This window comes from Cnephaeus nilssonii (genome assembly GCF_951640355.1).
Source record: "Cnephaeus nilssonii genome assembly, chromosome: X".
NCBI classification, from domain to species: domain Eukaryota; kingdom Metazoa; phylum Chordata; class Mammalia; order Chiroptera; family Vespertilionidae; genus Cnephaeus; species Cnephaeus nilssonii.
In genome coordinates this window covers 111,643,476-111,666,834 of record NC_137071.1, presented here as the reverse complement: position 1 = coordinate 111,666,834, position 23,359 = coordinate 111,643,476, and the positions used below count along the sequence as shown (strand labels likewise).

Below are 23,359 nucleotides of genomic sequence, written 5' to 3'. Positions count from 1 at the left end.
TATTTTTATTGATTTCAGAGAGGAAGAGAGGAGAGAGAGATAGAAACATCAATGAAGAGAGAGAATCATTGATTGACTGCCTCCTGCACACCCCCTACTGGGGGTCAAGCCCGCAACCCAGGCATGTGCCCTTGACCGAAATTGAACCCAGGACCCTTCAGTCTACAGGCCGACGCTCTATTCACTGAGCAAAACCATCTAGGGCAGCTGCTATTTATTCATTCATCATTGGACAGGCATTGAGTGAGCACCTACTATGTCCATGCACTGTGCTAGATGCTGGTGATAATACAGTCCCTATGGTTAAGTAGAGAGAACACTGAATTAGAAGTCAGGAATTATGACCTCTAGTCTGGCTCAACCACTAATTATCTGTGTTGCCTTAGGCAAGACATTAAATGTCTTCTGAGCCTCATATATTTACATGACTATGTACAATTCAAATAAGAAAATGTGTATACAAGAATTCTGAAAACTCTAACATCTAGAAAAATGTGAGGTTTGATAGGGAAAAAGAGGGGCACAAACTTACAGACCCCGACATATAGAAATGGGGTGGCAAATATAATCAATTAGTGATTTAAACAACAGAGTTTTAAAATAATTTATGTTTCACACTATTGGGTATACACAGAAACAATGGAGGCTGTCTACACTCAAACACCGCCTATACATACATACACACACACACACACACACACACACACACACACACTAAATTAAGTCACACAAGAAATGTTCAATTTCTTACTAGAATTTTCAAAATAAACTCAATGAATGACTTCAGCTGCTTTTTTTTCTAATTTCTATGCAAATATAGAAATTGCCAAAAGTTCAGAACATGGTCCTACCAGAATCATGAATTTGATGCTATAATAAATTTCTAAATATTTTAAAAGAACATGATTTCTTCCTAAATAATCTAAAATTCAACTCCTCTTCTCTAGCCCCACTACGAATGTCTTAATTTGAGTCTGTGTCACCTTTAGCCAGAGCTACCATAATAGTGTGGGCTTTGGCATCAGGCAGACTTGTTTGTGTACTGGCTCTGCCACTTATTAGCCATGTGACCATCAATGAGTTATTTAACTTCTCTGAGCCCCAAATTCCTCCTTTTCAAATGGGGGGATAACAATCATACCTTCTTGATGGATTGCTAAATAATTAAAATGGGAATATATAAAGTACAGAAGAATTCAATGCCTGTCACATAGCAAACACTTTTTTAGGTTTTGTGAAACATGGAGATATAAACATAAAGCAGATATTTTTATTTTGGAGAGGTATGGGAATATTAATATGGTTGAAAAGGGGCTTAAAGCTGTTTGCATAGCAATTTTCATTAGCTTATATAAATATACAGCAGAAAAAGAGCTAAAGGAGACTATAGGGGTTTTAAACATCTCAACTACTTAATGCAGCCTCTGGCATAGACATAAAGACATAGTAACAGGATCACAAGGAGAACACATCACTAACTTGCTTAAAAGCCTTTGATAACTCACCATTGTACACTGGTTGAAATTCATTTATAACAACTTACAATGTCTTCTACAATTTAATCACAGATTCCTATTCTAGTTTATTTCTCTGATATTTCATCCACTAGTTATATTAGGAGTTATATATACCTGTACCCCAGTTACATTAGACTGCTCTCTCTTCTCAAAATATGACATGAATTTCCATTCTTCTGTGTTGTTGATCAGATTATCCATTCTACCTGTATTCCCTATGCCCTTTCTTTTTTCTCTCTCTAGCCCACCCCCTCCTACCTCCCCTGCCATTTGTCTTTGGATCTATTTTTGTTCATCAAATTATGTTGATCATTATATCCCGCTTATGAGTGAGATCATGTGATATTTATCTTTCTCCTACTGGCTTATTTTGCATAGCATAATGCTCTCCAGTTCCATCCATACTGTTGCAAATGGTAAGAGTTCCTTCTCTTTTATAATGGCGTAGTATTCCATTGTGTAGATGTACCACCATTTTTTTTTGTTTTGTTTTTGCAAGGACTTTTATTATTTTTTTACATTTAAATTACTAAGAGATCCACTATTTGCCTTTTATTATTTTATTGTTTAGGGTATTACAAATAGTAGTACATATGTATCATTTTTTCCCCACTGACCTCTCCCCGGCCTCCCCTACCCCCCAGCACTTGCCCTCGTCCCCCCGCCCCCAGTGTCTTGAGTCTCTTGGTTGTGCTTATATGCATGCATACCAGTCCTTCGGTTGATCTCATACCCCTTCAATCCTCCCCTACCTTCCTGCTGTAGTTTGACAGTCTGTTCGATGCTTCTTTGCCTCTGTCTTCTTTTGTTCAACAGTTTGTAATGTTCTTTATTATTCATAAGTGAGTGAGATCATGTGGTATTTATCTTTCACTGACTGGCTTATTTCACTTAGCATAATGCTCTCCAGATCCATCCATGCTGTTGCAAATGGTAAGAATTCCTTCTTTTTTAGAGCAGCATAGTATTCCATTGTGTAGATGGACCACAGTTTTCTAAACCATTCATCTGCTGATGGGCATTTAGGCTGTTTCCAAATCTTAGCTATTGTAAATTCCGCTGCTATGAACATAGGGGTGCATATATCCTTTCTGATTGATGTTTCTGTTTTCTTGGGATATATTCCTAGAAGTGGTATTACAGGGTTAAATGGCAGTTCCATTTTTAATTTTTTGAGGAAACGCCATACTGTTCTCCACAGTGGCTGCACCAGTCTGCATTCCCACCAGCAGTGAAGAAGGGTTCCTTTTTCTCCAAAATCCTCTCCAGCACTTGTCATTTGTTGATTTGTTGATGATAGCCGTTCTGACAGGTGTGAGATGATACTTCATTGTTGTTTTGATTTGCATCTCTCAGATGATTAGTGACTGAGCATGTTTTCATATGTCTCTTGGCTTTCTGAATGTCCTCTTTCAAAAAGTATCTATTTAGGTCCTTTGCCCATTTTGTGATTGGATTGTTTATCTTCCTTTTGTTAAGTTGTATGAGTTCCCTGTAAATGTTGGAGATTAAACCGTTATCAGAGATAACATTGGCAAATATGTTCTCCCATGCAGTGGGTTTTCTTGTTGTTTTGTTAATGGTTACTTTTGCTGTGCAGAAGATTTTTATTTTGATGTAGTCCCATTTGTTTATTTTCTCTTTAGTTTCTATTGCCTTAGAAGCTGTATCGGTAAAGATATTGCTATGACAAATTTCTGCTATTTTGTTGCCTATTGCCTCTTCTAAGATTTTTATGGTTTCCCATCTTATGTTTAAGTCATTTATCCATTTCGAGTTTATTTTTGTGTATGGTGTAAGTTTGTGGTCTAGTTTCATTTTTTTTTTGTATCTGTCCAGTTTTCCCACACCATTTATTGAAGAGACTGTCTTGTCTCCATTGTATGCTCTTACGTTCTTTGTCAAATATTAATTGAGCAAACTGGCTTGTGTAGATTTCTCTGTTCTGTTCCACTGGTCTATATGTCTGTTCTTGTGCTAGTACCAGGCAGTTTTGAGAACAGTAGCTTTGTAATATAGCTTGATATCTGATATTGTGCTCCCTCCAACATTTTTCTTCTTTCTCAAGATTGCTGCAGCTATTCAAGGTCTTTTTTTTTTAATTCCAGATGAATTTTTGGAGAATTTGTTCTAGATCTTTGAAGTATGCTGTTGGTATTTTAATAGCGATTGCGTTGAATTTATAGATTGCTTTGGGTAGTATGGACATTTTAATGATGTTGATTCTACCAATCCACGAACATGGTATATTCTTCCACTTGTTCATGTCTTTCTCTATCTCTTTTTTTTAGTGTCTTGAAATTTTCTGAGTATAGATCCTTTGTCTCCTTGGTTAAGTTTATTCCTAGGTATCTTACTTTTTTTTGTTGCAATGGTAAATGGGATTGCTTTTTTAATTTATCTTTCTGTGAGTTCATTATTGGTGTACAGAAAAACCATAGATTTCTGGGTATTAATTTTGTGTCCTGCTACATTGCCAAATTTATTAAGTCTAATAGTTTTTTATGGTGTCTTTGGGGTTTTCTATGTACAATATCATGTCATATGCAAATAAGGACAGTTTTACTTCTTCTTTTCCAATTTGGATGCCATTGATTTCTTCTTGTTGTCTGATCGCAATGGCTAGTACTTCCAGTACTGTGTCGAATAGGAATGGTGAGAGTGGGCATCCCTGTCTTGTTCCTGTTCTTAGGGGAAATGGTTTTAGTTTTTGCCCACTGAGTATGATGTTGGTTGTGGGTTTGTCATATATGGCTTTTATTATGTTGAGGTATGATCCTTCTATTCCCACCTTGCTGAGAGTTTTTATCAAGAAAGTGTGTTGGATTTTGTCAAATGCTTTTTCTACATCAATGGATATGATTATATGGTTTTTATCTCTCAGTTTGTTTATGTAGTGTATCACATTTATTGATTTGCAGATGTTGTACCATCCTTTCATCCCCAGGATAAATCCCATTTGGTCATGGTGTATGATCTTTTTAATGTAATGCTGGATTCAATTTGCTAGAATTTTGTTGAGGATTTTGGCATCTATGTTCATGAGGGCTATTGGCCTGTAATTCTCTTTCTTTCTATTTTCTTTATCTGGTTTTGGGATTAGGGTAATGATGGCTCCATAGAAAGCTTGGAAGTGCGCCTTCCTCTTGAATTTTTTTGAATAGTCTGAGGAAGATTCGTTTTATTTCCTTTTTTTAAGATTTTATTCTTTTTATTTTTATTATTTTTTTAATTTCTTTATTGATTAAGGTGTTACATATGTGTCTTTATCCCCTCATTCCCCGCCATTCCTCCCCACTCATACCCTCACCCCCCCGCCCTGTTGTCTGTGTCCATTGGTTAGGCTTATATGCATGCATACAAGTCCTTTAGTTGATCTCTCCCCCTTACCTCCACTCTTTCCTAAAACTCCCCTGTGAAGGCGTCTGGTCCAGGGCTTTTGTTTGTTGGAAGTTTTTTTATTATTATTACTGCTTCAATTTCCTCCATAGTTATTGGCCTATTCAGATTTTTTGATTCCTCCTGATTGAGTTTTGGAAGGTTGTATTATTTTTAGGAATATGTCCATTTCTTCTTGGTTGACCAGTTTGTTGAAAGAGAGTTGCTCATAGTATTTTTTAATGATTCTTTGTATTTCTATGGGGTCTGTTGTTATTTCACCTCTTTCGTTTCTGATATTGCTTATTTGGGTCCTCTCTCTTTGCTTCTTGGTGAGCCTGGCTAGAGGTTCATCAATCTTGTTTATCCTTTCAAAGAACCAGCTCTTGGTTTTTTAATCTTTTGTATTGTTTTTTTGGTCTCTATGTCATTTATTTCCACTCTGATCTTTATTATTTCCTTCCTTCTGATCACACTGGGCATTTCTAGTTGCTCTCTTTCTAATTCTTCAAGTTGCAGAGTTAAATGGTTTATTACCAGTTTTTCTTGTTTTCTGAGGTAGGCCTGTAATGCTATGAACTTCCCTCTCAGGACTGCTTTCACTGTGTCCCAAAGAATTTGGATTGTTGTGTTTTCATTGTCGTTTGTTTCCAGGATGTGTTTTATTTCTTCTTTGATCTTTTTGGTAACCCACTCATTTTTAAGAGTGTGCTATTCAGCCTCCAAGTGTTTGAATTTTTGTAATTGTTTTTAACTGTAATTGATTTCTAATTTTATGCCATTGTGATCTGAGAAGATGCTTGTTATGATTTCAATCATCTTGAATTTGGAGAGACTTTGCCTGTGTCCCAATATGTGGTCTATCTTTGAAAATGTACCATCTGCGCTTGAGAAGAATGTATATTCTGTAGTTTTGGAGTGGAATGTTCAAAATATGTCAATTAAGTCCATCTGATCTAGTGAGTCATTTAAGATTGATGATTCTTTGCTAATTTTTTGTCTAGAGGATTTATCCAGTGATGTTAATGGAGTATTAAAGTCTCCTACTATGATTGTGTTGCTGTCCATCTCTCCCCTGATATCTTCCAGAAGTTTTTTTTTGTTTTGTTTTGTTTTGTTTTTAATGTATTTGGGTGCTCCTGCATTGGGTGCATAAATGTTTACCAGAGTTATATCTTCTTGTTGTATCAATCCCTTTAGAATTATGAGTGGCCTTTATTGTGTCTTGTTATGGTCTTCACTTTGAGGTCTATTTTGTCAGATATAAGTATTGCTATCCCAGCTTTTTTTTTTTTCATTTGCCTGATAAATATTTTTCCATCCCTTCACTTTCAGTCTATGTGAGTCCTTTTTTTGAGGTGGGTCTCTTGTAGACAGCACATATATGGGTCGTTTTTGTTGTTTTTTTTTTAATCCATTCAGCCACTCTATGTCTTTTGATGGGAGCATTTAGTCCGTTTACATTTAACGTTATTACTGAAAGGTACTTGTTTGTAGTCATTTCTATTTTTGTGCCTGTGTTCCTTCCTCCCTTTCTACTTCTTCTTTATACAGCATTCCCTTTAGCATTTCTTGCATTGCTGGCTTGGTAGTGATAAACTCCCTTAGCCTTTTTTTGTCTGCAAAGCTCCTGATTTCCCCTTCAATTTTGATTGAAAGTCTTGCTGGATAGAGTGTTCTTGGATTCAGTCCTTTGCTTTGCATCACTTTGTATACCTCCTTCCATTCCCTACTAGCTTGATGTGTTTCTGTTGAGAAATCATTTGATAATCTGATGGGGATCCTTTGTAGGTATCTCTCTGTCTCTCTCTTGCAGACTTTAAGATTCTCTCTTTGTCATTAACATTTGCCATTGTAATTATGTCTTGTCTTGGTGTGGGTCTTTTGGGATTCTTCTTGCTTGGGACTCTCTGTACTTGTGTAACTTTTTCTTCCCCATATCTGGGAAGTTTTCTTTCATTATTTCTTCAAATAGATTTTCTAATCCTTGCTGCACTTCTTGTCCTTCTGGCAACCCTATTATACATATGTTACTTCATTTCCTGTTGTCCCAAAGCTCCCTTAGGCTCTCCTCCTGCTTTATAATTTTTTTCTCCAGTTGCTGTTCAGATTAAGCTTGTTTCTCTACCTTATCTTCTAACTCACTTATTTAGTCCTCTGCTTCTTCTTGTCTACTGTTGAAACATTCTATGGTGTTTTTTATTGTAGCTATATCACTTTTGATTTCTTCCTAATTTTTGCATCAGTTGATGATTTTCTCATCCACTCGATGTATGAACTGTATGACCATTACTCTGAATTCTTTTTCTGTCATGTTGCATGCTTCTGTTTCACTAATTCCCTTTCTTGGTGACTCCTCACTTTCTTTCCTCTGGGGATTTTGTCATCTTTCCATTCTGACTATCTCCAGAAGGTTCAAACATTGAGTTGTGTGGGCCTGGACCCTGTGCATTGGGAGCTTCACACCACCCGAGTGTCACTGATGAGCTCCAACACCAAGACTTGTGGCTGCCATGGGTTGGTGGGAGCCACGCTCACCCGGGATCAGAGTCACCGGTGCTCAGTGTGGCCTTGTGCATGCACCTAGAATCAGGGACCCTGCCTGTGCCACACTGAAACAGAGACCCCGCTGGTGTGTGCTGAAAATCAGAGTCCCCTAGCACATGCCAGGAGTCATAATTCTCCTGTGCCTGCACCAAGAATCAAGTAAAGTATCAGAGTCTCTATTGCTTGGTATGCCTCCTGCTGAGAATCAGGGACCCTGTGTGTGCATGCGCCAAGAATTGGAGTCACTTGCTCATAGTGTGAATGCACTGGGAATCAGGGATCCCAGGCGCATGCAATGAGAAACAGAGTCAGGTCACTGGTGCTGGGTGCTGCCTCTCACCCAGAGAATCAGGGTCCCCGGTCTGCTTGGGGGACTGGGTTGCACAATAGCACTGTGTCGTCAGGAGGTCTACCCCTGCGCTGCATAAAACAGACTTCTGTGTGTGCTTGCCCAGAATCAGTCTGGTGGCACTGCTGCCCTGCGTGGGCATGAGGTTTGGTCACCCGATTGCATTGCGGGGAACAGATTCTCAGTGCCTGTGTGCTCCCAGTTTCAAATTCCTGTAGCAGCACTGTGGCTCTGTGCGAGGGGCAGGTCTAGTTTCTATGGTGCTGCCAGGAGCCTGCGGGGAGGTGGATGGGCTCTGTGACTCACAGAAATCTGCAGGGGGATGTCTGGATTATTGGTGTCTGTGGGTATGCAGCTGTGGTCACAGGTCTCTGTCCCCAGTGGCTGCAGGGTCCCGATTTGCGTCTGAGACCAGACTGGGTGGTGCTGAGGCCAGAATCCTAGTCTCAAGCAGCTCTGTTTTTCAAGATGGAATGGTCTCTGTGCCCGTGCTGGCTGCCTCTGGAGTGTCTTTGGTGGCAGCGGGGCTCTGCTGTCTAAGACAGCCCAGTTTGGCAGCCCCTTGGAAGTCCTGCAGGATCTAACTGTCCCTAGCTCATACACACATACACCACATATGTCCACATACTCCCCTATCACTCCCTCACTCCCTCACACTCGCTCCCTCCCTACCTTCCTGCTAGTCACCATCTTCCAGGACTTTTTCCCTATCCCTTTTCATGTGTAGAAAATTACCAGCCATCATTAAAATCCTAGATAACAGATAAAAATGTTATTTCTTCATAAAGCCTTTCCCCAAAAAAGAGTACTATAATTAGTGATTATAATAGTAAACTGAGTCATCAAGAAAAAATATATATTTGGTATATTCAGTTCAATAAGGTAGAATCACACTAAGCTAATTTCTTTTTTTTACTTATAACTCCAGAACACTTTAATTCTAAAGAGCTTTAATAAATAAAAAGCCTCAAGTTTCCAAAGCCCATCAAAAAGGGAATAAATAATCAGTCTCAACAGAGCTGGGGGAAATTGTTTTTAAAGAAGGGAAAAGGTGAAGTTGGTAACCATTCTCTTTCAAAAATAAAATACTACTTCCTCAAATAACCACTCAGAATGTCACTTGATATAAATAGGCAGGAGGAAAATAACTGTCATATTTGCCTTATATGCAGTATTGGGCAATTAAATGCCAACTTAGCAATTTTGGAATGGCTTGCCAAAACATTGAAAAGATGAAAGACTTCATCCTTGTCATAGACTTCCACTTCAGTGGAACATTCGGTGCACATAACTGGATGATAGATTTCTTCCACTTCTATCTCTGCCTGCTTTGTAGCATCTTCATGGTTAGCCCTCATCTTCTAATGGCCTCGCTTTTTCTTCCTGTTTTCTGGGGTTTTATATCTTAGAACCTCCTCTTTGTTGACAGAAAAATTCATCACAAATATTGCTCTGCACTGAGTTTTGTATGATTCATGCCTTTGATAATCAAGACACAGTGTGGTCATGCAGGCAGGGCAATTCAAGACAGCATCACTATTTGGAACCAGCTGTTGTTATTGATGTGGCCTCTGTATTCCAATACCATGGTATCCTCTTCTCTGTGTGTCAACCCAGGCCTGATCTCTGTTATCTTTTTCAGGATCATATAGTAATTCATCATTTGTTAGAATCCTGTGTCATTTCTTCTTTTATCTCTTGGTCACCTGTGCTGTTTTGTCTTCATCCTCAGAATCAGAATCAAAATATATATCATCATAGTACTTTGTGGAAGCTATTCCAACTTTCCCATTTTCTGAAGAAGACCCTGTTTCCAGGGAAGATAATTTGACCTCCATTGTTTTTATGGTGAAATTTAATTTAGCTTCCATTTCTTTTTCAAATTCATCTTCATTAGATTCACTTTCTCTAGTAAGACATTCTCTGATGAGTTTTCATTTTTGGTCAGGAGTTCTATGTAAAAGTGAATCCACTTCATCTTCAGAACTGCTCAAAGCCAGATCATCATCGCTAGGCTCTTCAACTGTGTAGGGGTCATAGTCATCTTGGAGCCGGTTCATGGTGACCTCTGCACTCACATACCATCCACAGATGGCCGCAGAGTACATTTCCTCAGGGGGTCCCTTCCCTAAGCTAAGCTAATTTCTTAATTGGGAAAATTATCTCCCCAAAATGGTCAAGTTAAAACTAACTTCACATTTCAAATGAGTAACTTTCAGTTAACTGGGAATTCATTTGTGTGTAACAAATGTCTCTAATTATTGAAATTAGCCCTAGCCAGTTTGAATCAGTGAACAGAATGTTGACCTGAGGACTGAAGGGTCCCGGATTCAATTCTGATCAAGGGCACATGCCTGGGTTGTGGGCTTAGTCCCCAGTAGGGGGCATGCAAGAGGCAGCCAATCAATGATTCTCTCATCATTGATGTTTCTATCTCTCTCTCCCTCTCCCTTTCTCTCTGAAATCAATAAAAATATATTTAAAAAAAAAGAAATGTGGCATGAATATGCCTTTAAGATTCAAACAGAAAAACACACACATACTATATATAACCTTACTATATAACGACTAATATATTAATATTACAGAAATATATAATATTCTAGAGCTTTATTCATTCATTCAACCAACATACAAATTATGGTCACTCATTCTACATTGTGGCTCCCAGAGGACCTCAAAGAGTTAACATGTTTGTTTCACTCTCCAGTTTGGAATGCCACTCTTCCTTCCACTATTGGAATTCTGTTCCAGCATTACATTACAGAGCTTCCCTAATGCCTGCCTATGGGGATGCAAGTAATGGTGCCATCTGACACTTATCATAATTTCATTCCAACTCATATTGCTTTTACATTGTATTTTCTTTTGCTATTCTGGCTCCAAACTGCCAGCAGCAGGCTCAAATTTTACCTAAATGAGAGCATTTTGACTTGGGGAGAGAACATTGCTCAGTGCCATTTCCTTAATAGTATACATTACTGCAGAGGGAGGGTTCTGACCCAGGGCCAAGTCCCCTTTATCCAGAGCATGGGAAGTTTCAAGGGCAAGACAGCAGCCCCTGCAGAGATGTGCAAATGCTTGCTGAGCTGCAGAAGTGGGAGAAGAGAATCTCAGTGGAACCTGTCACCCCAAATTAAGGCTGGGCCTGAAGCATTTGTGTAAAGAGAGGAAGAAAAACAAGTTGCCAGATAAATGCATTTTAACTAGTCCTCCTCCCAAATGTCCTCTGCTAAGTAAGTTCTAAATGCTAAACAAAGAGATAGCATGAAATAAGGTTTTGAAGAAGGCAGGTGAGTCATGCAGAAAAATAAAAACCAAGGGACAGATAAACTGTTTTAATTCACTCAAAGATCTGTTCTAAATAGAGCTCAGAAACAGAGATCTACGTAATGAGGAAAACAATAAGCCAACCTTATGAGGAAGTGTAATTGAGGATGTAGAAGTAATAATGATACAACCTGAGGTAAAGAAGGAAGAGTATTAAACTGTGAATTTGCAGGAAGCAGTTAGGCTTCCAGCTGTCAAAGAAGTTCTAGATATTTTCAGTGTTGGGTAAAGAGGCAAAATTCGCCGAAACCGGTTTGGCTCAGTGGATAGAGCGTCAGTCTGCGAACTGAAAGGTCCCAGGATCTATTCCAGTCAAGGGCATGTACATTGGTTGCGGGCACATCCCCGGTAGGCACGGGGCAGCTGGTAGATGTTTCTAGCTCTCTGTCCCTCTCCTTTCCTCTCTGTAAAAAATCAATAAAATATATATATATATTTTTAAAAAGAGGCAAAATTCAAGTCAGCAGGGAAAAAAAGTTAGTTGGTGGGGCGTTAGGGGACAGGCAGGAAATAGTGTGAAGAGGGCAGCACAGAGCTTCTTGGATTGGGGAAAAGTATATCAGGACACATGGTGGCCCCTTACTCCTTTCAGCACCTATCCATATACTAATCAATAGTCACCTCCTCTCCTTATCACTCTTGCAGGTCCTCATAGCTTCATATTGCCTCTGATTTCTCAGGGTTCCCATTGACTGTCCCCCTATCATTGACCCTATTCCAAAAGACCAAAATTCCAAAACTTCCCCTTCCTGTCAACATCATGTTCCCTCCCAGAGAGCTTTGTAGGTATCTGGTAATACTGTAATCTGTTTTCCTCAGAACTCTGGTTTCACAAAGTACTTCAGGACACTGGGTGGGCTCAGCACTACCCTGTGTCAACTGAAAGAAAATCTCCACTTTTGTTTACTTTATATATTGAGGTGCAGAATTTTTCTCAAAATGGTGTTGCTGTTAATATAGACAGAAAAACTACTGTGACAAACACACACAATGAGTCACTCCTACTGTGAACTACCTTTTGAATGAAGCACTTGTCTAGCTGGCCAGTCTCTTAACCAGGGCTTATGTGGAGGATAGCCTTTCTCAGAAAGGTCTTTTCACAGCCTTTCTGATCATATTCTATAGGCAGCTGTTTAAGGCTCATAGTAGCTCCAGGTATAGGACTTACCAAGACCAGGCTCAGTTATGCCTGACAAAACAAAATAAAGGAAAACTTGTTTGGACCCTTTACAAAGATAGATTGGCTAAAGATCTTCACACAAAATTTGTTCAGCAGTTTTCTCTTCTGTATGTCTCTAGGGTTGTCCATTCCTACTTTCAGTCCTTCTTGAATCTTTTATAGAAATTTATATTAACTTTTTAATGTATTTTTAAAATATATTTTTATTGATTTCAGAGAGGAAGGGAGAGGGAGAGATAGAAACATGATGAAAGAAAATCATTGATCAGCTGTCTCCTGCACACCCCTACTGGGGATCGAGCCTGCAACCCGGGCATGTGCCCTGACCAGAAATCAAACCATGACCTCCTGGTTTATAGGTCGATGCTCAACTACTGAGCCACGCCGGGCAGGCCAAATGCCTTTTGATGAATGTTTTTATCACAACTGAGATTGAAAAAGAAAGTATCCAAATGTGAGCCTAGCCCCACTGTAGGAGACACAACCTAAAGTATGAAAGATCATGAATATCAACATATATGACAGCAACAGATACACTAGTCCTAAATTATGTTCTTTTGACTTGTATTAAAGTCAAATGTATTAAATTACATTTTTATACCTGAAAAAATGTAGTTATGTTGTACTGATACATTCAGATATCTCAATGTGAGCAATTAAAACCACAAAGAAGATAAGCTGAATGTGGATGCTATATATAGCAGTTGAAAATTGGACTTATGCTAGGTGCCACCCACACAGTTTTATATTGATCAGGAAAATAAAGATATATTGATGGGATCATTTTGTTTTCTGGTTGTCTTTCAAAAATACCACATGCACTATTTTTAGTAATAAGCTTGGTATTTTACTTCTATGTAAAGAATTCTACTTTTGGTCTCCAGCTGAAAAATCCAGAGTTCCTATGGTTGTTAGGGAACCAACAAATATAATTCTTCAATCTCTTATAATATAAAGGTATAATTATATTTAGGGGGGGGAGACATTCAAACATTTTTTCTAAAATTAGATTAATGTAATCATTTCTATATTGGAAATAAATAAAATTATGTAGGAAAATAGCAGTTAACATGATAATAGGAGAATCATCTGAACTTTCTATTGTTCTTTCATACCCTCCACCTCTTCAGATCTACCCTTTGTGAAAAAACAATCTTGATTTGGCCCCTGATGCAAAACACATTCTTCTGTGAGTGCCTACAGTAATATTTCATTTATCTCCCTTCCAAAATTAGAAACAAGAAACTCATTATAGTTGGTTATGAAATTTTCTCCTGATAGATTCTCAAATATGTTATTAATATTTCATTATTGTGATTGCTGATGGTCTCAGGTTCAGAGGAAAGTTTTTCTGAGATAATAAATCTCCTGCCTTATGAGAAACATTATTCATAAACTTATGTAAAAGATCTGCTCTTTCATTATAGTATTAGCAGCTAACAATCTATCTGTGTGTGCCCATCTGACCTTGCAATTACTGGCTTATCTCTATGATACATTGCAATGGAGTTATTAATTCCACTTCCTTAAGACTTTTATTCTTTTGCTCTGTAGGTCAGCCAAGGAAAAATGATAGAGGTGCAATTATTAACAATTATCAGCAACTCAGAAGGCATGTGGGAACCATTCTCTTAAATTTGTTCCTGAAGAGAAGCAAATGTTTATACCTCCCATTCCAGGAAAACTTTTTTTAAAAAACTGAGGAACATCAACTCAGTGGTAGCAGTTACTGGCTGAGAAATTGAGAGCAAGAAAATTCAACTACATCAGGGCTCTCAGCTGTAAATGAATGAGTTTGTTTCTCATGAGCCTTCTGGCCAAATTACCAACTATTATTGCTTTTTCCCTGTTCACAGTGGTACTGCCTATTGTATGATTTAACACTGTTAGTAAGAGAGAGAAAAGAGGCATGTCTTCAGACTGCCCCCAAAGTGTCAGCCTTACAAACACCAAGGCCTCCTATTTCAACAGTTCTAGAACCACATTTATCTAACTTTATTTATAGTCTATTTGTCTCAGTCAGAAATGCTCTTTAGAATGCCTCTTGCTTCAGGAAACTGTTCTTGGTTTGGAAGTTGGAGATAATGAAAGCATAGCATTAGAGCATCATAGTTGTGAAAGGGATTCATAATAGATCATGGTGCTCAGCATACTGCCCAAAAGCAGGTTTTGAAAACTATTCTGAGCTAATTATTCCCATCTTCTCTTATATCCACTTGGGCAAGAAAGGCAATGAAGTAGGAGTAATTCTGCATAAAAAAGGGATGGGATCACACCATGGTACTCTGAAAAGAAAGAAATGTGTGGTCATGACAGAACCTTAAATAAAACTGAAAGTTTTAGTTTAGATAAAAAATCTAATAATGTGCCCACTGTCTATAAGTACCAAGCTGTCTGGCACATAGTAGATGCTCAATAAATATATATTAACTCATTAAAACACAGATTACTTTATTTAAGCCCACATTCATGGTTTAGTTATGAGAATAGGGTACCAAGAAGCCAGAGCTGTAAATCAAATGGCCAGTGCTGGCTGTACTCACTAGCAAACAACTTCTCTCCTATCCTATATAATAAAAGCCTGATATGCTAAGTGTCAGGTTTTCCAGTCAGCTGTTCAACCAATGAAAGCATAATATGTTAATGATATGCTAAGGCTGCTCAACCATTTGCTATGACATCCACTGACTACTAGGGGGCTGACAGTTGACTGGTCAACCAGTCACTATGACATGCACTGACCACCAGGGGGCAAACGCTCCGACAGGTAGGTTAGCTTGTTGCTGGGGTCCGGCTGATCCGGACTGAGCGAGACTGGCTAGACACACCCTAGAGCCCTCCCACAGTCCCTCCCTGGCCCTGATTTTGCACCGGTGGGGTCCCTCGGCCTGGTCTGCACCCTCTTGCAATCCAGGACCCCTCGGGGGATGTTATAGAGCCAGTTTTGGTCTGATCCCACAGGGGGAGCACCGCTTAGTGAGAAGCCGGGCTCATGGCTGGTGAGCGCAGCAGGGGTGGTGGGAGCCTCTCCCGCCTCTGCGGCAGTGCTGGAGATGTCCTGCAGGGATCTGGGCCTAAGCCATCAGTTGAACATCCCCAAGGGCTTCCAGACTGTGAGAGGGTGCAAACCGGGCTGAGGGGATCCCGCCCCACAAAGTGCACAAATTTCGTGCACCTGGCCTGTAGTGCCTTAATAAATAAATAAATAAAAATAAACAAACAACAGTCAAGGATATCAATGACTACATGCAGAACCAATAAAATGAATGGTGCCTTTGGCTGCCAAGTGTGTATACCTCAGGAATATAGCAGAAGGAAAAGTATATTTCAGCATGTGGCAGGAAGCCAGGTATAGTCATGCATGGTACTTGGAAATAAGTTTCCTTTACATAATTTTCTATATGACAAGGCAAACCCATTTCCTCCAGTGCCCATGACATGCATGACCTATGATCCCAGCACATACACATGCACTTCACTCTAGGGTAAAAGTATTAAAGGGAAATAGTCAATAGTCTGCATATTTCCTATCATAATGAAGTCTCAAGAGATGTATTACCTTTTCAAACAGGATGGCTGTGATAGAACCCTAAACTAAATAACCCATTAGCCCTTTCCATAACATTATATTACATAACCTTAAACATTCTCTATCTTATATCCTGGAAGTCTTAAATGGAGGAGAAACACCACAGAGTCCCTTATCAAACCCTCATCACTTTCTCTTGGGTGTAAATAACAATAAGAAGACCTAATCTCCCCTTCATATCTGTATAGTTTATAGGATTGCTCCTCTTATGGTTTCTGTATAAGTAAAAATGTGTAAAAAATTAAAGGAGCCCACATTGACATAGTGGAGAAAATTGCTGGCCCAATATTGAAAAACACCCTTAAATATCCAGGCTGCACTGCACTATAAAAATCTGCGCTATTTGTTTGGAATGCTTACAGATCACAATAGGCCTGGCTAGAAAAGTCACTGATTTATAACAAGAAGGCAACACAAATGTTCCTATGCTCAAGAAGTGTGTGTGGGGGGAGGGGCATTTTGGAAAGGGAGTTGTATTTGATTGAGCACTATAGAACCTGTAGTGAACATGTTGTATTAAAACACAAATTATGCTGCTTTTAAGCAAGAAACTGGAGGACTGACACCTTGACTTGCCTGTTTATTGGTGTGTGCCTCTTTCTAGCAATTAACTATGATGGTTTTATTATGGTCTGTGGAACTGCTAATCAATAGGGTGGGATGCTAGTTACAGACCACAGCCGGTCCTGTGTGCCTGCATAATGCCCACAATTTTGCTCCCAGCTGTTCAGTCTAATCCATTTATGGCTGTTTATGGCTCACAGTCAGAGAAATCTTCTATTTACAACTCATTCATCATTCTTAACATTTTCGAAAATCCAGGCTGAATGTTCTGAGGGTGGGAAATAAACCCAGACTTCCCCTGTCCCTTTTGCTATCTCAGCACATCAAACCCTTCTTCCTTTGAAAGACTCACAGACTATATTTTGTCACACTTCAAATTTACATTAAACTGGTTTCACAAGACCTGTGAGATTATGCTAGTAGAAATTTAAAAGGCAAATGTGTAATTCTGATATCTCTTCTGCTTTACAGGGAGCTAGATAATTCTAAAGTGTTTGTCCTAGTGCTTTGGAAACAGGGTAGGGTGGGCATGGAAGAAAGTCAACAACCAGTTTTGAATATTGCCATAATGTTAATGGAAATCTGGACTAGAGAATTAATATCAACTAATTATGTTTAGAATTTGATTAATATGATTGAAAAAAATTAAGGCAACTCACTAATACAGAAGTAGAGTATATAATTACCAAAAAGTAGAAAGGACAAAATGGATTTTTTTTCTTTTTTTATATATATATATATTTTATTGATTTTTTACAGAGAGGAAGAGAGAGGGATAGAGAGTTAGAAACATCGATCAGCTGCCTCTTGCACACCCCCTACTGGGGATGTGCCCACAACCAAGGTACATGCCCTTGACCGGAATCGAACCTGGGACCCTTGAGTCCGCAGGCCGACGCTCTATCCACTGAGCCAAACCGGTTTCGGCCAAAATGGATTTTTTTAAAAAACCTCAGTCAATCCTTTAAGAAGCCAAATAAAGGATATGAAAATAAAAACCATAGAGAATGTAGATAAATGGAAACTTTTAAAAAAGTTTCAAAAAATTTTATGAGTTAATAAAAATTAGTGGTGACAAATATTCTTGTTTTTCTCATTTATTTACTCTATCTCTATCATTGAGATGTTTAAGTATCTTCTGAGATTATGTTTCCTGACTTACTCACCTATGGGGTAATGAGTTCTACAAGTTTGCCCCCTACGTTGTGAAAAAAGTTTGCCTTCCATTTATCCTATGGCCTTTGAAGAGTCAAAAGGGGCCCACTGAGGCAGTGCCCTCAGCGGTCCCAGATCTGTCTCTTGCTTCAACAGTGTTTGGACGGAACCGACCCAGGGATGCCCCTTCTTCCAACCTTCAGCCACTCTCCTGCATCTTATCCAGTCACCACTTTCAGAACCACCTCTGGGACCAGCCAACACACCATTTTTTTCTGCCTTAACTTCCTTTTTTCTCTTTATTGATTAAGGTATTATATATCTGTCCTTAACTTCTTATTGCCGAAAAACCATGAGCTCCCAGACTCGACTCCTCAGAATTATTCCACCAAGGTGGAGGCTGCGGTCAACTGCCTGGCCAACCTGCATCTGCAGGCCCCCTACACCTACCTCTCTCTGGGCTTCTATTTCCACTGCAACAATGTGGGTGGCTCTAGAGGGCAGGGCTACTTCTTCCTTGAAGCAGGAGGGCGCTGAGCATCTCTTAAACATGCAAAACAAGTGGGATGGCCCCATTCTCTTTGTTCACTCTGAAACCTTCCCCAGATGAGTGGGGCAAAACTCAAGATGCCATGAAGCCACCCTGGCCTTGGAGAGGAACCTGAACCAGGCCCTTGTGGAGCTGCAGGCCCTGGGTTCTACCCGCGCAGACCCTCAGTTCTGTGACTTCCTGCAGAACCACTTCCAGGGTGAGGAGGTGAAACTCATCAAGAAGATGGGCTACACCTGACTCACCTCTGCAGGCTGGCCGGCCCCAGGCTGGGCTGGACGAGTATCTCTTCTAAAGCTCACCCTCAAGCACGACTAGGAGCCTTTGGAGCCCAGAGGCCTTTGAGAGGCCCCTCTGCATCCCCCTGGTGTCTGGCTTTTACTTGAGCCTCTCCCCGAAACTACTAGTCATTCCTTTAACCACCCTGAAGCCCTCTCCCATGCATTGGAGCAAATGAATCAATAAAGCTTTTTGCAGACAAAAAAGGGGGGGCACTGAAGTCTAATATTTTGGAAGTCACAAAATATTGCTGGGTTCCCCTTTCCAACTATTTCATGGTTCCCTAGGTATCAATTCTTTTACCCCACAGCTCTCCCCTTCTGAGTGAAAAGGTCTTATCTGTACATTCTGTTCAGAGAGTTTGTTACCCAGGCCCACTTCATCTCATTTTGGAAGCAGGGAAATAATCCAGATGTTGATTCATTTATATAAAATTCAAATTTAGAAAATAAGTACTTATTGATCTCAGAACAAGTATTTCAGTTACAGAAAAGATTTTAGCCACCAAATACATAAATAAATAAAACACAATTAGACCAATTTTTATACAATTTCTTCTAGGAAATTATTTCCACCCTTTTTGACCTAAGAAAATACTCAAAAAATATTTTAAAATATTTTTGTTGTTCCTGTGAAATAATAAGGCGAATATTCTAGGTAAAAAACACAAAAAGCCATATGTTGATCATTATATTAGTACACATTTTAACATGAAATGTAGTTCTAACATAATGTGTAATTATAATCATAAGAAATGATACTTGTCTTTATGTAATATTAACATAATATAACATATAAATTCCTAAATAACATACTACTTTTTGTTTGGGAACCAAATATTTATGCAAAGGAAAGTTTAAGTATTACTAACTGTTATAGTATCAAAAATAGGCAACAACTGATTTATTTGAGTTCTTGGAATTGATATTTAAAGAAAGAACTTGTTTGTTTTATATTTTGATGCTCCTTTTCTAAATAACAACCTAAGAAACAAGGTATTGGCATTTTATTTACCAGATTTTCTCTCCCACATAATTTACTGTGCTTGTAGTCTTCATTCTTAATGGAAAAAAAGAGCAAAAATGGCTACAATTAATATTCTATTTCTTCTTTGAAACATTAATCTGACATTCCAAAAATGTTTAGTATACTGAATAAGAATTTGATCAAATTAGAGCAATTTATGACTCTAGTAAAAATGTATCTTAAGGTATATGTAGTATTGTTATTTATTCATTCAATTTATTGACATTTAAATTTTTAACATTGCTTTTACTGATGTTTCATGGCTTAAACTAACATTTTATTAAGTATATAAATTTCTGTGAATATGTGATTAAGAATAAAAATTATTAAAACAGTAAAATGGTCATAACCATGTGGGAAATTTACAGTGTTTGAGCTGAATGATTACTAACACTGTTACTAGAACTTGAGCATGCCAGTCTGATTGTTTTCTTATCTTCCTACATGCTCATTCAGTGTATGCTACATGTCTCTCAAACTGATCTATATTAGGGGTGTTTTAAAATGATGTTTCTGTTAAGTAGGTAAGGAAACAGATGCTAGTTGTTATTGCATTTAACAAAATAATACTTACCTGGAATACATTGGCAAATATGGGGATTCAAGACCAGTGATTGGAAAATACTGTCATACTCTGGAACTGGCTTAATTGCAAATTAAAATATATTAATTTGATTATTCTTTCAGTTAAGTTTCACTTGGGAAAATTCATAGCTAAAATTGTATGCTTATTCATATGAAAGAATTGACAAATGGGATAAAGTCAAACAGGATTATAAAGACAATTTACAATGTAAGCATTTGAAGGGAAGCACTCCAAACAGGAATGGTATCCCTTTAGAAGTGGTCAGATTGGGAGGCTATAGCTTATTCCAGTGATGACATTCAAAATGCTGTTTTAAAAATGTGCTTAATGAAGAGATTTCTGGGCCATTTTATATGCATATCACAAGATAGTGTATTTTTTTTTATTCACAAGTGGCATTTATTCAGATTAATCAGACCTATTAATGAGGCTCTTGTGGCCTCATTATAACAAGAGTTAGTACTACAAATGATTCATGAAAATAGGAATTCCATTCAATGGATAATTCCAGCTTCAGTATGTTTTTTTAAAATATAAATCTTAAAGAAAGAGTACAGCTGGCATGGCTCAGTGGTTGAGCATTGACCTATGAACCAGGAGGTCACAGTTCAGTTCCCAGTCAGGGCATATGCCCAAGGTTTCAGGCTTGATCCCCACTGTGGGGCATGCAGGAGGTAGTGAATAGATGATTCTCTCTCATCATTGATATTTATATCTCTCCCTTACTCTCTATTCCTCTCTGAAATCAATAAAAACATTAAAAAAGAGGAAGATGTCATCTATATCCTAACCTTTCAACTTATCACACTGGAAAAAGAAAAACAAACTAAAGCCCCAGAAGGAATGAAATGAAAATGAATATTGCAGAAATTATTGAAATGGAGAATAGAAAAATAATAAAGAAATCAATGAAACCAAAAGCTGGTTCTTTAAAAAAGTTCCAAGAAAAGTAGAGAGGATATTACTACCAATCTTACAGAAATAAAGATTATAAATACTGTGAACAACGGTATGTTGTAGAATAGGCAAATAAAATGTGTTATATCCAAACACTGAAAAATCTTAAAACCAGTATGCTAAATAAATAAAGCCAGTCATAAAGGCCATGTATTATGATCCCATTTATATCAAAAAGGCAGAGACGATAAATCTATAGAAACAAAAATACACAGGAGGGCGATCTGAAAAGGGTTATAGCTAAAGAGAGCAAGGTTTTCTTTGAGGTGAAAAAAAATGTTCTAAGCTTGACTTGTGATGTTTGCCCATATCAGGGAATATACTGAAAGTCATGGAAATATACACTATAAATGGGTGAATATATTGTATGTGAACTTTATCTCAATAAAACTATAAAAGACAAGAAAACAAATATAAACACCTCTGTAACTGCATTATGACTATCCTCACTCCAATTTGAACCTGTGTCTCATGCTTAGTTCCTCCCCTTAGCAAAGGGAAGGATATTTTTGTTATTCCACAAAAAGCAGCTCAGCTGATTATAGAAAACAGTTTGTGGTGTGTTTTTTTTTTTTTTTTCGGGGGGACAAGCCCACAGCTGGGCTTACTCACTTGGTTCTAAGGCTAGAACTTTGTTTCAGGTTCACAGAGTTATCAAAGCTATCCATAGATATGGTTTACCTTCCTCTGTTTCACCCTAGCAGTACTGGTATCTCAGAGACCTGACACCTTAAAGTCCCTCTAATGCGCTCTGGGGACAATTGTTACCATGATGACATTGTTACATAGCGGTAATCATCAGTGAAACAGCCTCACCAGGCCCTGGGCTGCCATAAGGAGAAGAAAATTCATGGGTTCAGGATGGGGTGCTCTGGGGAATTGGGGACAGCCTGCTAGCTTCAACTGAGTGACACCCTGAGAACCTGAGAATCCTGTGGCTTTAGAATTTCCAGAGGAGCCTACTATTTCACCCCATGGTCAAATGTGCTGGATTTTGGTGAAGTTCAGTAGAATATCTGCAGGTATGTTTAACCCATACATATTAGACATCCCAGCTGTAGTTTTTGACAATGGATCAGGAATCTGCAAAGCAGGCCTGTCTGGAGAGACGGCACCCCTGCATGTCATCAGTTCTGTCTTGGGGCATCCTTAGTTTAACATGCCATTATCAGAACGCTATCAGAAAAGCTACATTGTGGAGGGAAATGCCCAGTACAAGTATGAGGCCTTCCAGTTACACTATCCCATTGAGCGTGGGCTGGTAACAGGGTGGGATGACATGGAGAAACTCTGGGAATATCTTTTTGAGTGGGAACTGGGAGTAAAATCCTCTCAACAGCCTGTACTCATGACTGAGACCTCCTTGAACCCAACGGAGACTCGAGAGAAGATGGCAGAAGTAATGTTTGAGACCTTCAAGGTGCCTGCCTTGTACCTGTCCAACCAAACGGCGGCAGCACTCTATGCCTCTGCCTCTGTCACAGGCCTTGTGGTGGACAGTGGGGACGGAGTCACTTGCACGTTTCCTGTCTTTGAAGGTTTCTCCCTGCCTCATGCTATCACCAAGCTCGACGTGGCAGGGAAGGATGTCACAGAGCACCTTGCCCAGATGCTCCTCACTAGTGGGAGTGCCTTCCCTTACATACTCAACAAGGACTCAGTGAACGACATCAAAGAGAAGCTGTGCTATGTGCCCTTAGATCCAGAGAAAGAGCCACATAAGAGCCCAAAGGAAGTCCTGAAAAAATACCTACTGCCAGATGGGAATGTCATCTACATTGGGGAACAGCGATACCAGGTGCCAGAGATTCTTTTCACACCTCAGCAGCTAGACATCCACAGCCTGGGACTTTCAAAAATGATGGTCAGCAGCATTATGAAGTGTGACAGAAGAATCTCTTTGCAGAAATTGTACTGTCTGGGAGCAACACTCTCTTCCCTGGGATTGAGGAAAGACTTATGAAAGAACTGAAAGAGCTGGCTTCAAGAGGAACTCACATCAAAATCACAGCTTCTCCTGATAGGTGTTCTCTGCCTGAATTGGTGCTTCCATCATGACTTCTCTGAGCAGTTTCAAACCAATGTGGATCACTTCTGCATAGTTCCTGGAGTTTAGGACATGTGTCATTCAGAGAAGATGCTTTTAAAGAAGCTACTGCACAAGGAACAGCTTGAAGGGTCATATCACAGAAGCACTGAATGAAGGTGAAATCTTCCCATTGTGTTCAAGAAAAGTGATATGGAATTTTGGATTTTAGTTCATTTTTGTTGGTGCCACAGTAATTACTGATCCAAGTAGAGAATTTTTTTGGCCAGGGGTTCTCAAACTGGGTTTATTTGAGCAATGGGAGG

At 38.9% G+C, this 23,359-nt stretch overlaps 2 pseudogenes across 2 annotated transcripts; one reads left to right on the top strand and one right to left on the bottom strand.

Annotated features, from left to right (window-relative positions):
* Positions 1–8,942: 8,942 nt before the first annotated feature.
* LOC307095414 (E2F-associated phosphoprotein-like) lies at positions 8,943–9,851 on the bottom strand (annotated as a pseudogene). Its single transcript has one exon. The product of its transcript is annotated as an E2F-associated phosphoprotein-like (transcript).
* A 12,180-nt stretch (positions 9,852–22,031) lies between these two features.
* On the top strand, positions 22,032–23,154 carry LOC307095952 (actin-related protein T1-like; annotated as a pseudogene). The gene has a single exon. The product of its transcript is annotated as an actin-related protein T1-like (transcript).
* The last annotated feature ends 205 nt before the right edge of the window (positions 23,155–23,359 follow it).